At 36.6% G+C, this 15,428-nt stretch overlaps 1 long non-coding RNA gene across 1 annotated transcript; it reads left to right on the forward strand.

Annotated features, from left to right (window-relative positions):
- The first annotated feature begins 466 nt into the window (after window positions 1-466).
- LOC149242201 (uncharacterized) lies at window positions 467-1,284 on the forward strand. The gene is made up of 2 exons (XR_016245702.1): window positions 467-705; window positions 891-1,284. It is a non-coding gene; the product is annotated as an uncharacterized LOC149242201 (long non-coding RNA).
- Window positions 1,285-15,428: the final 14,144 nt, after the last annotated feature.

A 15,428-nucleotide genomic window follows, 5' to 3' on the forward strand; every position in this document is an offset into this window, starting at 1 on the left:
CTGTATGATTAAATTTTATTATATAACTTAATTGCAACAATATCCATTCATTATTTTCATGTAAGAGAAATTATAAATATAATCCGAAGAAATTAGAAAATACTTATAAAAATAAATATTAAAAGTCATATAAAAAACACTTTAAAAATAAAACCGTCGTAACAAAATTTCTGCGAGGTCAAGGGTAGCCGTCAAATTTAACCCCTTGGCGAGTGCCCAATTGTCTTCCCACCCCGATCGGGAAACTACTTTCCTTAAATTACATCATTAGTTGAATAGCAATTTAATTTGCATAAGTTGCCATTATAGCGCCGACAGACGAGGCGTACGCTCCACGGCTCTGCCAGTTCACTAAACAAAATTCAAAGTCAAAAGTCGCCGCCATACCTGCAGCGCGGTAATTTCGGCCTTGACTTTGATGAGAATTTGGTAGCATATGTTACCTTCTTCTATGGCACTTGGGACAATCTGCACTTGCTAAGCGATTAGCAAGAGCGCCAGGTGCCGCTTTAACAATAGAGCACAGGACTCACAAATACTCGGCAAAGTTAATGATGGGTTCTACAACTGTAACAACCTTATTTCTCTGCTTCTCCTTATTTGTTCTCGTCTCCCTCTGTTTCCCCGTTACAACAGAGGCTCGAACGCTTGCCTCTTTTTCTTCTTCTGCTGTTCATCATGATCATTATTTTCCACCACCGACAGGTATGTATAATCATATTCACTTCTAACGGGCGAATTCAAAATTTTAGTTTTTTGTTTTTATATCATTATATGTATCTCCAGAGGATTTCGTATCAAGAATTTTGACGTGAAATGTTTTTGTTTACTTGCAGTACTGGCTCTCGCTTATAGACTTTTTATATGAATTGTTTTTCTTCTATTTGCAGAAGAGGGATCAAGGGAAAGCACAATAAGAAGACTTCGTAGGCGTCCACCACTTGTGCCGAGATCTCCATCGGCAGACACTCATGAATCCCATGGGCCAGTGTTACTGGCGCCTCCTCCAATTAAAATATAGAGCAGATTCTTAGATCTCCGATGGGAGGCATGATAAAATAGCATGTCGGGCAGAAGTATCGGCTGCGTTGGGCAATAGAAATAAAGGCGAGAGTCGTACCCCTATGTCAGATATCTGATTTCCACAGTGTACACATTACCGCCTCCATCAGTAGATATATAGGCCAGTGTCTTAGCTCTTAGCGTTGTGTAAGAGATCTGATTTCCAAAATGCACGCATCTCCTCATAAAATAATATACGAAAGGCAGCCCTATTGGAACTTATATGTTGGATCAATTTTTTTTTTTTTTTTCCAATTGATGAAGTTGAATAATTTTCTTTTAGGTATATTTATGTTAAAAAAACCAGTTTCAGGACATAAACCAGTTCAACATGTGATGTATGAAAAGAGTATGGTTAAAGTTACTATATTTTTAATTTTATAAACAGAGTATTGTTAGAGTGTTTTATTATTTTTAAATAAGGGGAAGTTCAAGGCAGAGTATATTTACATTGCAAACATCCATAAGCCTTTTTATTTTTTTCTAAATAAGGGGAAGTTCAAGCCAAAGCATCTTTACGTTTCAATCATCCACCATTATAATAATAGTATGATGCACTATTAACAAATATATTGGACTTTATATATTGATGTGTTGGAATGAAAATGGAATAATGCACTATTAACAAATATATTGGACTTTATATATTGATGTGTTGGAATGAAAATGGAATAGAGGAATTTACACAGAGCGTTATAAAAATAGAGAGCGATTAAACACAATACTAAAATACATATTTTATTTCTTGATTATATAAATAAGTTATATATAAGAATTAGATTATTCATTTTTTGATGATAAAATTTGAAAAAGATGGATGTATGATTCATAGACAACTCACACAATACTAAAATACATATTATATTTCTTGATTATATAAATAAGTTATATATATAAGAATTAGATCACTCATTTTTTGATGATAAGGTTTGAAGAAGGTGGGTGTATGATTCATAGACAACTCACACAGATAGGGAAATAACTATTTCTAAAATCACACTTACAAACTCACAATGACAACTCACGAAAATTTGGAAAACATAGAAGCATTACTTCTAATAAATAGAGAATATATCACGGAAGCATTACTCATAAATAGAGAATATATATTTGTTATTGGATAACGAGAATGATGCTTTATATCATTATTTCTAAATGTACATATATAATTCATTTGTTATGGTGATCAAAAGTTGTGTCTTTTAAATTATAATGATTTAACAAATAAATATTGAATCTTTTTCATTACTATTTAATAGGGATTTCTCCTTATACTTCATGATACAACATGATTAATATAAGATATTCTTAAATTGTAATGATTTAACAAGTACACATTGAGTCTTTTTCATTACTATATAATAGGGATTTCTCCATATACTTCATGATTAATATATATATATTCTTACATGGTATTTGACATTTGTTTATGTTATTGGAGGATCCACCATGTCACATTAAGAATGGGTTCAAGCAATGCAATAACATAATATTTTAATTTTTACTTTTTGTTTATTATATAATACTAAATAATGAAAAAGCTAATTTGAGATGAAATGTGGGTTCAGGTATAGGTATCAGGATGAACGTGTTAGACCAGAGCATACATAACACACAGTGGATTCATACTAATAGACCTGGACGGCAATAGCAGAGAATAATTCACAGAGACAGAAAAATGGACAAACAACAAGATTACTCTGTCAAAAATAGTGGAATAGATAAAACAAACACTGGAGAACAGAAATCACTTTGCATTACATAACAAACTTGGGCCTTGGCTTACTTGCTTTCCTTGGCTAGAGAAATTACAAATTTATAGAGGCAGAAGAAGGATTTAGAATCATGTATGTGATTCAAATGGAGATCTAGAATGATCTAAAAACTAATGGTGGTGTAGAATATCTAGAATCGTGCATGTGATTCTAGAAACTACTGGTAGTGTAGAAGGATCTAGAATCCTGCATGAATTTGACTTCACACTTAACATTCTCCCACTTGAAGCCAAATATGAGTCATCAAGTCACACCGAGTCCTACCATGCCTCTACATAACTCATGTTTTTTTCTTGGTAGAATCTTAGTGAGCATATCAACAGGGTTCCTATCTGTATGGATCTTTTCCAAGGATAATCGTTCTTCCTCCAACACATCCCAGATCCAATGGTACCTTAAGTCAATGTGCTTGGTTTTTGAATGAAATTCTAGGTTTTTCACCAAGTGAATGGCACTCTGACTATCACAATATAACACATACTTGTCCTGCTTTATTCCTATCTCTCCTAGGAATTGCTATATCCACAACATCTCTTTACAAGCTTCTGTTGCAACTATGTACTCTGCTTCTGTTATAGAGAGGGCTACTATTCTTTGTAGCCTTGACACCCAAGACACTGTTGCAGTTCAAAATGTATACAAATAACTTGTAGTGGACTTTCTAGTATCCATATCTCCAACCATATCCGCATTTGTAAATCCTTCAAGCACAGTCTCATCATGACCAATACATAAACAATAATGACTAGTACCCTTGAGATACCTTAAAATCCATTTTACTGCTTGCCAATGTTGTTTGCCTGGATTGGTAAGGAACCTGCTCACTACTCCCCATTGAATATGCAATGTATGGTTGTGTGCATACCATGGCATACTTCAAACTGCCAACTGCTGAAGCATAAGGAATCTTGCTCATCTCTTCTTTCTCCTTGTCATTACTAGGACATAATTCAGTACTCACCTTGAAGTGGGCTACAAGGGGTGTACCCACTGGCTTGGCATCCTTCATATTAAAACTGTCAAGCACCTTCTTGATATATTTTTCTTGTGGCAGCCACAACCTTTTGTTTTTCTTGTCACGCATAATTCGCATGCCCAATATCTATTGTGTTGGTCCCAAATCCTTCATTGCAAATTTGCTACCCAAATCTTTCTTCAACCTATTGATCTTATTCTTATCATGCCCAACAATCATCATGTCATCCACATATAACAATAATATGATATACTTTCCTTGATCATACCTCTTGATATAGACACAATGGTCAGCTTCCAACCTCTGAAAACCATGTTCCAACATGAATGAATTAAATTTCTTATACCATTGTTGAGGTGCATGTTTCAACCCATAGAGACTCTTCTTCAACCTACAAACAAGGCTTTCTTTTCCTTTTTCTATGAAGCCTTTTGGCTGCTCCATATAAATTTCTTCCTCCAATTCACTATGAAGGAAAGCAGTTTTACATTTAACTATTCACATTCTAAGTCTAAAGTAGCAACTAGACCAAGAATGACTCTAATGGTTGACATTTTAACAACAAGTGAAAAAATTTCAGCGAAGTCAATATCTTCTTTTTGGGAAAAACCTTTCACCACCAGCGTTGCTTTATACCTCTCCTTATTTTCATCACCTTCATTCTTAATCCTATACACCCATTTGTTTTGTAGAGCCTTTCTACCTTTTGGGAGTTTTACCAATTCCCAAGTTTTATTTTCCTACAATGAGTTCATTTCTTCTTCCATTGCTTTCTTCCATTCTTTACTGTGATCGACTTTACAAGCTTCTTGAAAACAATTATGTTCACCTTCATCAGTGAACAAAATATAGTTTGAAGGAGGATACCTTTGTGAAGGCTTATGAGGCCTAGAAGATCTGTGAACCAACTGTGGTGGTGCATTATCAGGTTGAATCTCCTGTAAAGATTCCTGCAAGATTCCTTCTTCTTGTTATTCATCATTTTACACTTATTGTTCTTCGTGCTTCTGAATTTGCTGATCATTTTCTTGTATTGGTGGTATGTTTTCCTGCTGCTCTTCAAACCTATTAATAACCTTCTTGACCTCCAACTCACCTGCAGTCCTCTTGAACATTTCTGACTCATTAAATATAACATCCTTGCTTCTAATAATTTTATGTTTGACTAAATCCCATAGAGGATAACCAAAATCTTCATCCATATATCCCAAAAAATGCATTTCATAGATTTATCATCTAGCTTAGTTCTATTTTCTTTGGGAATATGTACAAATGCTCCACATCCAAAGATTTTCAAGTGAGAATAATTCAAATTCTCACCAGTCCAAACTTCTTCAGGGATACCGCCATCCAAGGCTGTAGTTGGAGATCTATTTATGAGGTAGCAAGCGATCCTAACTTCTTGAGCCCAAAAATTCTTCTCCAAAGTGGAATTGGACAACATACTTTGCTTCTTTTCCATAATGGTGCGATTCATCCTTTCCGCGACACCATTCTGTTGAGGAGTACTAGGCACAGTCTTCTTATGCTTTATGCCAAACCTATTACAATATTCCTTAAATGTATTTGAGCAATATTCTCCACCATTATCTGCTCTTAAACACTTCAGTAATTTGTTAGTCTCTCTTTCAACCGCAACATGGAACTTTTGAAATATTCCAAACATTTCACTTTTATTTTTCAAAGGACATGCCCAAACCTTCCTGGATGCATCATCTATAAATGTTGCAAAATATGATGCTCCTCCTAATGATTTGATGTTAACAGGCCCAAACACATCTGAGTGTACCAATTCTAACACATTTTTTCTTTCTGTCATGGCCACCTCTAAGGAATGAAACCCTTCTTTGTCTACCATATATACAATACTCACAAAGATCAAGATTGTAGGATTTCAAACCTGGCAATAAATTTTTACCAACAAGGATTTTTAAGCCCTTCTCACTCATGTGATGCAAATGCTTATGCCACAGATCTGCTGAATTTCCTTCTTTTGTGATAGCAGCCAAATCTGATTTTTCTATCAGTGTCTTCAATATGTATAATGTTACTATCTTGGGTCGTTTTGCCACGACCAATGCACCTTTGCTAATTTTCCAGCCTCCTTTTCTAAAGCTTGTCGAATAGCCTTCATCATCTAGTCGTACCATAGAGATTAAACTCATGCGCATTTCTGGTACATGCCTGACCTGTTTCAACAATATATCTTGTCCATATTTCATCTTGATCTAGACATCTCCCACTCCAACAATACTGCAAAAAAGATTATTCCCCAAATGCACTCTACCATAATCACCAGGATTATATGAAACAGAACTATCTTTACATGGTGTTACATGGTGAGATGCCCCAGAGTCAAGGATCCAATCAAAGCTACTGCTAGATGTATATACACATGCATCCTCTACTGAAACAATAAAAAACACATCACCATCTGTGGCTACAACAGTAGTCTCACCTTCATTTGTGCTGGATGACTTGTGATTTGTACTTGACGGTCTCTGATTCTTTTGTCCTTTCTTCCAGAATCGACATTCTTTCTTCATGTGTGTTATGCCCCTATACCAATAGGTGTCATATATCATGATTGACTTGATGAGATATGTAATATGTTCATACCTTTTCTTGTTGCAAAGGTTTTCTATATTTGTATAAAAAATCAAAAAATTTAAAAAATGTAAAGAGGGTATACCCTAAAAGAAAAATCAAAGGGTGAAAAGAATAAAAAGATGGTCAAAAAATGAAAGAAAATGAACCCCAAACAAAAGAAAGAAAAGCAAAGTGTGCAAGTCTAGATGCCACTAATTTTTACTTTTGTGTAATAAACAATTGTGTGCAGCTTGTCACCTATGCCACAATTCATGAATAGTCAAACAATTTAAGCTTGACTAGTTCATTTTTCAATTTCATGTTGTAGAAATAGAGAATAAAGATTTGACCAAACATTGTAATCCTGGTATATAAGTAGATAGGTAGAGTGAAAAAGGAGCTCAATATTTTAATTTGAGCCCTTGGATGTAATAAGTGTAGACTTAGATAGGCATCACCATGTAAAAGAAAAGAAAGTTTGATAAGGGTTTGCCAGTCTAAGTGCACCCTAATAAAGAAGTGAAAATGATAGGTTAAGTAGGTAGGGTAGGTAAATGATGGTTGCAGAAAAATGTGTGGTGAATAATAAATGTCTAAATGTATAAATCTTTTTACTTTCATCATAAAACAAAGACATGTATCACATGGAAGACACATCAAGTAAGAAAAGTCAAAATAATTAACTTCCCTATTCATTTCCCCTAAAATCTTCACTAATGTCCCCTAAGTGCCAAGGCATTCATCAAGTTAGAGGGGTTCAGAGCATTTCTCTGACTATTGGAGGGACCAGACCCTCGGCCCAATAATTTATAATGCCTAAGTACTTTAAACCCCTTCATCAACATTCATCCCCTTTACAAAGTTTTTCCTAAGTAAAATTCTATTTTACTTAGGGAAATTAAAATATTTTCCATAAAAACCCTCATTTTTCATTTAGCCTAAGTTTTAAATATACACATAGAAATGTTTCAAAGTTAGCATGCTCTTCACATAATCATATTAACTACTTATTTATAGTAATATATATTTCCCCTACGCAAATTACCCACTCCTGTATTATTTCAACTATGTAAAAACCCCAAAATAGTTATATATCCCGCCCGTCGGTTAAAATATAACCATAATACATTTTTAATTGGGATTAATCAGTTAATCCATAACTAATTAAGAACCCTGACCCCCACCACATTAAATGAGGATTAATTAACCCCCACGGTTAATTAATAACTTAAATGACCAATCCTGCTGCTCCCGATACGATTAAAAAACCCTTAATTATGTTGGGCCCACCTTCATTAAACTCCCGCCACCTGACCTCCCTGATAGCTGTCCGGTCAAGCCTCCAAGATCTATCGACTGTTGTGCATATCGAATAGCCCTCCACGACCAAATGTTAGTGTGTGATCGTGAGCAGTTTTTCAAACAGTGCCACCGCCACGCGTCGCTCATCTTATGGTATCGTGAAGATGAGCCCGAATACTGCCCCCCCTCCATTAGAGGTGCGATAAAAACTGCTTAATGTCTCCAACTAACGATGAAACATCAAATCCTCCCACTAACACCACCCGTCCAAATCCCAAAACCTGCCAAATTCTTGACTTTGTATAAAAAACAAAAGAAATCATTTCGTCGTTCTATTCTGCGAACACATACATCCATGCAAACTTAATGATGAGGTCAACCAGCTCATGCTCCCAGCCGCCAACCAACTTCAAAATTTGCAGTCAATGCCACTCAGAGTCCTCCATTCACACCCAGTGTACCTGCATTCTGTTGCTCATCCCTAAAAGTAGGTATTTACCAAATTCCTGTCAAGAAACCCTCTGAATACTTGCTTTCACTGCAAATTAATTAAAAAGAACCCCAATTCACCATAATTCAGTTACCACACTTGAAATTCAAGTTCCCCAGACCCTCTGTTTTCACCAATTTCCCATAAAAGCCCGAGTTTCCTTTCTGAATCCACAAGAACCAGAATGGAAACCCCAGTTGCCCTAAACATTGCACCTATTACTACCCGCCATCGAGACTTAGATTATCTGCCCCTCGCAGATAAGGATTTTCAAATAAAAGACTTGAGTACTGATAAAGACCACCTAAAAGTCTTTTTCCAATGCCGAGACAATCACTTGTACGGCAATGATACCATAGGACTGTGGAAATCCGGTCTCCTAATTTATTTTCTCCCTTCTGTGCACATTTTTCTTAACATTATCCATCAATGCGATGCAACTTATGACCCCAATCTCCTAGCAGTGATGTCTCTCAATGAAATAGTCCTCTTTACTATTACTGCAGACTCCATTAATGAGATGCTTCAATTTCAACCCAGTCAAGCCCTCACCCCCATTTCCCTTGGAGAATTGCTTGAGAAATCAACCAAGTTGTCCTAGTCTGAACTTAGTCACCTATGCTAGACTTTCATCTATAAGGAGTATCAAACCAATAATCCCCCTCCCTATATGTCATTTTTATTCATAGAAACATGCAGAATTGTAGTTGATATGATATCTGCAGTCATGGGATTTAATACTAGTGAATATGTAGATGAATTGACCTTAGTTTTGATGTCCATCATTACCCCTAGTCAACCCCATGTTGTCAAGTACAATTATGCTGCCTTTATTGCTGAGAAAATCCATGACCAATTCATGAGGCTGGAAAATGCGAAAGTATTCAAATACTCCACATTCATCTATCACCTTATCCTCTACTATCAGTCTGACAAGTTCCCATTTTCTGTCAATAAACTTGATACAAAGGGTAACCCAAGGTTAGCTATTTTTTGGACTTCAATCTTCCACCATTCATATAATGAGTTCATTGACCAATTTGTCCACCTAGTGACCACCATGTTGTCAGGAAATCCTCCCCCTAGGATTAGTGATGAAATCAAAAGGATCCTTTATCTCTCCAAACAGTACAAGGTAGGTGGCTGGTACTTGTACCAGAATCACGCAGAGATCAGGATATATGGTTGTGAGCTTCCCCCATTCAAGCTACCAAAGTATGTTTCAATGAGGTTGTTTGCATTGGAATATTATAGACAAATGATATACTCAGATCCGATCCACTTTACCAAGGCCAAGAAGAAAGCACAGTTGAGGATCAAGGGCCACTTAGGTCCATTTGTCTGCAACAACATGGAAGCATGGAAAGCAGTAGAACAAATCCTAGAAGACCACATGAAATTAAACAAAAGTTTTAGTTGGAAATACGACCCACACAGTTTCATTTGTGATAGGAGAATGAAAAATAGGTTATCACCTTATTTTCATCATAGAATCCCAGAAATTGAGCAATATGCTAACATGGATGAGTGGAGGGAAGGAAATTTGGTAGAGATGGATAGTGATCAGGTTAACGTAGAAAATGTAATGAAAGATCTAGAAAAGACACTTGACCTAGATTCTTTTGAATAGGTGCCAGTTGAGACTTCTTACAAGCCAACATCAGGGACTAGTGCCTCAACAGCTGATACCTCTCAAAGGCACTCACAGGAGACTAGTGTACCACTTGTAGAACCATCACAGGGAAAAGAACAAGAAACTAGCACTTCAGCAACAAGGTAGTCAAGCATGTCAAAACAACTCAAAATCTCTCAGGAACAAGCTCAAACATAGACCCATCCAACTCAAGTTAACATGGTAGATCCAACCGTTTTACAGACTCCTTTGAATGAGGTAAATAGCTTAAAGAGAGATAGGGAAGTAGCTATCCCTACCAGTGGTCCCTCAGGGCAGCCTGGTGCTAAGATGCACAGGCTAAATCCTCATTCAAAGGAGGAATTTTTTGAAGAAACAACAAGAAGCTTGAGGAAAGAAGGTGTAGACAGCCAACACACATTCCTAGCAGGAGAGACACCTTTAGTTCACAAAGGCAGGAGTTAGAAAGATAGCAAAGTGCTGAAGTATCATCCTTTAGGCCTTTAGCTAACAAGTCTCTAGACATCAAAGAAAAGTTCAAAGAGATAAAGGCCCGAAATGAACCATTAAGGGCACAAGTCTACAATCAATATATGAAGATGGCCCCCACTAATCAAACTAGGTTGATGTCAGCTTATGACATCAAGGAAGGAAAGATGCAGATGAGCTTTTTGAAGCCCATGTTGGCATTATGATACAAGTGTTGTCCTTGATGGTAACTGACTCAGAGGTATGATATAGGTGATGGCAACTCAATCAGAGGATAGATCTTAGTACAGCAGGTCAAGAGAGATATATACACAGGTTAACCTCGATGAAAGTGCATATACATGTGGGTGAGAAGAACAAAAGGCATGTATGCGTGCACATGCAGGTTCACAGAAGGAAAGGAGTGTACATGTTGGAAAACTAAGTTTTTGTCGGTGGTATTTGATCCATGGTATTTTGGTATTTGGTCGATGGTATTTTGGTATTGGTCCATGGTATTTGGTCCGAAGTGTTGACCCCAAGTATTGGGTCCAAGACATTGGTTCTAAGTGGTTTTGGACCATGGTATTGAAAGAGGCCTAAACCTATATAAGGAGAAGATCATTAGGCCAAAGGTGGAAGTGTGTGTTGAATGTTTGATGAAGTGTGAGATCTAATATGCTGGGTTTGTGATGTTTGGCTTGATCTGAATCAAGGAGGCTCCTATGCGATTGATAAAGGTTGATGGACCAGGATCTTGAAGATTAAAATGTATTATCAGTATATGGTATGATCATAAGTAGATCTGAGTACTGTCACATGTTTTATCCTTTATATCTTATTGTCTGGGTATATCTGAAGTTGGAAATTGCAGCGAAGGTATAAGTAATTATCTCTAGATCTGTAAGCGGGTTTTCGCTGGTGAAAAGGCGTATTCACGCCAGTTTGACACAGTCAAGTAGCGTATACAGTATGATATTTGATGTTTCAGGTTGCTGTTGGTTCTAGTGGTTGTTGCAGAGTTCTGGGCTCTGGTCTGTGTTTTGGTAACTGTGTTTTGTTGATTGGGTTTCAGTGATTCAGTATTGGGTGATTTAGATATTGATGATGCAGGTATAGTTGATGATTGTATTACAGTGGTGATTGTTTTGTATTTATGGATCCAGTCTGTAAATTTATGAAACATGGTCCCTGGAAGAAAAGAGAAGGTTGTAGCTTTCTATAGGTCAGCACCTACGTACTAGTACCTCGGCTAGTACAAGAGCTAAGGGGGTTGTAGCTCCCTTCCAGGAGAGTCTGGAGAATGAGAGAAGGTTGTAGCCTTTTGCAGGTAGTAGCCTGCGTACTGGTATAAGATTGTACCAATGTAGAAATATTGTAAAAAGAAGTTTCTTATTAAAAAGAAGATAGAGATGACTTGCAGCAGGTGGTTTTCACCCACATTGGGTTTCCACCTTATATCATGGTGTTCATGTGTGTTGCTTATGTGTGATGATCTGTTCTGTTATACTGCTCCTGTTTACAGTTCATATGGTTAATAATGTTCTGATGCACTCATTAAGGATCAACTAACTGAATCATAAGTTTACTTGATATACGCTTGTTGCATTACACACAATTGTGTATACTTGTGGTTTGTCTTAACTGAAGTAGCGTATATGAACCTGAGTATGAAAATGAAAAAGTTATATTGATTTGATAATACTGATTCACCCCCCCTCTCAGTATTATTTCCAATAGCCTAAAGTACAACAACCCCAATCATTGGCAGATTACCTCAAAACTGATTTTGAGGTCATTGCCAAGGACATTCACCCCTAGATCAGATTGAATTACATAAGTAGACAGGGGAAATGGTGTATTCTTCCTTGACAAACAAGGCCGTGATGGCCCATAGATTAGAGAATTCATTGAACAACACTACTGCTCAGTTATAGCTAGAAAGAGCCTCGTCACAGGCTAAGGACAACAGAATTAAATTACTGGAGGAATTGATTATTGGATTGGGTCATAACCCAAAATATGTAAAAGTTGCAGAGGCCTTGATAAATAAGAAAGATGAAGACATAGCTACTTTCAGAAAGCAGTTAAAGTTGCCTCCATCAAGACATCTACAAACTGTTGGAGTTATTGAAAAGAAGGCTGAAGAAGAGCTTATGGACCTAGTCCTCAAGCTAAATGAACAATTGAAGGAGATTGAGCAGGAATTATAGAAATCAGTAAAAAGCAGGCAGAGTGCGTTGACCTCTCAGCATCAAAATGTAGTACCAGTAGTCTCCACAATAGTTCCTTCAACATTGGCTACAACCCTTGCATCGAATGTCCCTTTGGCCACAACAGAAGCTATCACAGGTGCAGTTATAGGTACAAGCATAGGTACATCACAGGTGGGAACTTCAGGTCAAAGCACTGAAGAATTAATCAAATCCATGGAGGAGATGAAACTCCAAGTCTCTGAATTACAGAAGGTAAAGGAAAAATTTGTTACCTTAGAGCAGAAGTATGATGTCTCAAAGATCAATTTTGTTGAAGAGGTGATGAAGAATAAAGGCTTAGCTCAACAGGTAAAAACATTGGAAAATGATATCACTTTTGAAAAGCCTTTAACAAATATTAGGAAAATTCTATGGACCAACATCACTCAGTCAATAAATGATGTTTGGTCATCCATACAAATCATTTTTGAACAGATTGACCTGGTGAAGGTAGCTCTTCAAGAAATTCATAAAACTAAGGAAGAGCTAGGAGGAAAGCCTGAGGAAGCTATCAGGCTAATAAATTTTTTGAACAGCAGGAATAAGTACCAGTTGGAACAGCTAAATATTGAAGATAGAACTACAACTATCCTAGAAATAAAGAAGGTATTAACAAAAAGATCTCTAATGCAGAACCTGGAAAGGAAATGCTAGAACATGCAGGAGGACATTGATGAATTTATGGAAAAATTTGGCATTTTACAGAGCAAAGGACTTCCCAGTCCTTTAGTTATTAATGATAAATTGATGAGGCATGAGGATTATATTGAAAAATTGGATTAGTATGCAAATAACCAAGCTAGCTCATCAGCCAGTTCATCTGCACCCAAGGCACTTCCTATAGGCAGAGTTCTCTATGATAGTCTAGAGAACCTCTTCTATGTGGAGCATGAATTGAAACATTTGTTTCCTGTGCAGCCTAATTTTGTAAAATATACTGAGGCAGAGGAAATCTTCACGAAGCTACAAAGGACCAGGATACCAAGGGATGATTGGTGGACAGATATGACAGACATCTTATAATTTACCTTGGTAAAAAAGTAAATTGAGGTATTTACCATGGTCAATTTTGGTAAAAGAAGATGAATGAAGATAAAACAGGTAAAGAGTATCAGAACAGGTCAAAGAGTATCAGTAAGAAGATGAAAAGCTAACATCCAGCATAGAATTACGGGCAAGATAGCAAGATGCTCAAACATAGGGCCTACCTCGAGCTCATTCACAAAAACAAGGACAGCAAGCCATCAGTTCATTTTTAGTTTCTATCTTCGAGACCATCTGTCTCTACTTTTATGTAACATATAATTAGTCTTCCTAGATTATATCTCTCTCAGTTATGAGATATTTTGTTGTAAATTTTTGTATAAGTACTTCCCCATTCGAAGTACTTAGGGTGGATTCTTAGATATTTCTGTAGACTTATTATTTTGGAATAAAAGTGTTGTTGGACAATTCTTGTATGGCTGGCTAGATGAAGAAATAAGGCAAAGTACTTTTTACAGGATTCATGTGTCAAACATTGGACAAATAAGTATTCTATATCTTATGTGTTATTGTTTTCTGGTTTAATATTTCACATGTGTTTCATATTTGAATAAAAAATGAAAAAGTATATTTCAGAAAGTGCTTTACTGCATTCTGTCTTTAAAATCATTTTTATTCTAAATGTTTTCTTCTAAACTATCATAGGTAGGGAATTCTTAATTGCTCCTTGCTTCTTAGTTTATCATTGTGGTCATTTAATAAGAAATTCTTAATTGCTTTTTATTAGTGATCACCCACTTTCCCTTCTCTTAAAATTTGTTGAAGGATTCTTAATTGCCCTTCTTCCCTTTTAAGACCATTTCACCCTTTCAAGTTACCATTTGTCCCTTGTTTAGCTATCTTGCCCTGTGAAGCCCTCCTTTGTTGAAAAAATCTAATCCAGTTAAGCCATCCTTAGTTGACTCCATAGCCCAATGGCCTGAAATACTCCGTTCTATCCATCTGCTCCTAAATTCCACCACCAAACACAATCAAAACGCCCAAGCTTTCATAACTAGCCTAATATCTCATAAAAAAAAGCTAAATATTAAAGAGAGAGCCCTCTCTGAGTACAGATTGGCTAGATTTTATACTTAAAAGTTGGTTTGTGGTTACCTCGGACCCCTTTCCTTCTTCTAACAACTTCAAGGAAAATCTGAGTGATAACAATGTACCCGGGTTTGCCACAATGAAAGCAGATGATTCTACCTCTCCTTGATTTTGATCGTCCTCTCGATCTTGATCGCCCTTGTTGGCCTCGATCCATTCTTCTACCACGATCAGCTAGAGCTAGAGCTTCTCCTCCTTGGTTTTCCACAATTGACTTGTGTCATAGCTCCTCATTCATTAAACTGCTGCTGACATGATCAAACTTCAGGGTCCCTGTAGTTGTTGAAGTGCTCATAGCTACAATTACATTTTCCTAGTTGTCTGGCATAGAACACATTACCAAAATAGCTCTAATTTCATCATCTAAAATGATTTTAACAGAGGCAAGTTGATTAGTAATAATATTAAATGCGTTCAAGTGCTCAACAACTAAAGCACCCTTCTTCATTTTGAGATTATAAAACTTCTTCGTCAAGAGCACTTTGTTTGATGTCGTGTTTTTCTCATATAGATCATGGAGCTTCTTCCATAATCCTTCAGCCATCTTTTCTCCAGACACATTGAAATACACATTCTTTGCTAAATATTGGCGTATTGTTGCAATCGCCTTTCTATATAGCTTATTCCACTCCTCATTTTCCATCAATGAGGGTTTCTTTGTTGTGCCCTCAATCGGCAAATATCGATCCTTTAAAATCAGTATATCCTCCATCTGTGATTTCCATAGGGAAAAATTAGCTTTGCT

Source organism: Pinus tabuliformis, chromosome 8 (genome assembly GCF_031772625.1).
Source record: "Pinus tabuliformis cultivar Carrire ecotype Pingquan chromosome 8, CPIR1, whole genome shotgun sequence".
Classification (NCBI taxonomy): Eukaryota; Viridiplantae; Streptophyta; class Pinopsida; order Pinales; family Pinaceae; genus Pinus; species Pinus tabuliformis.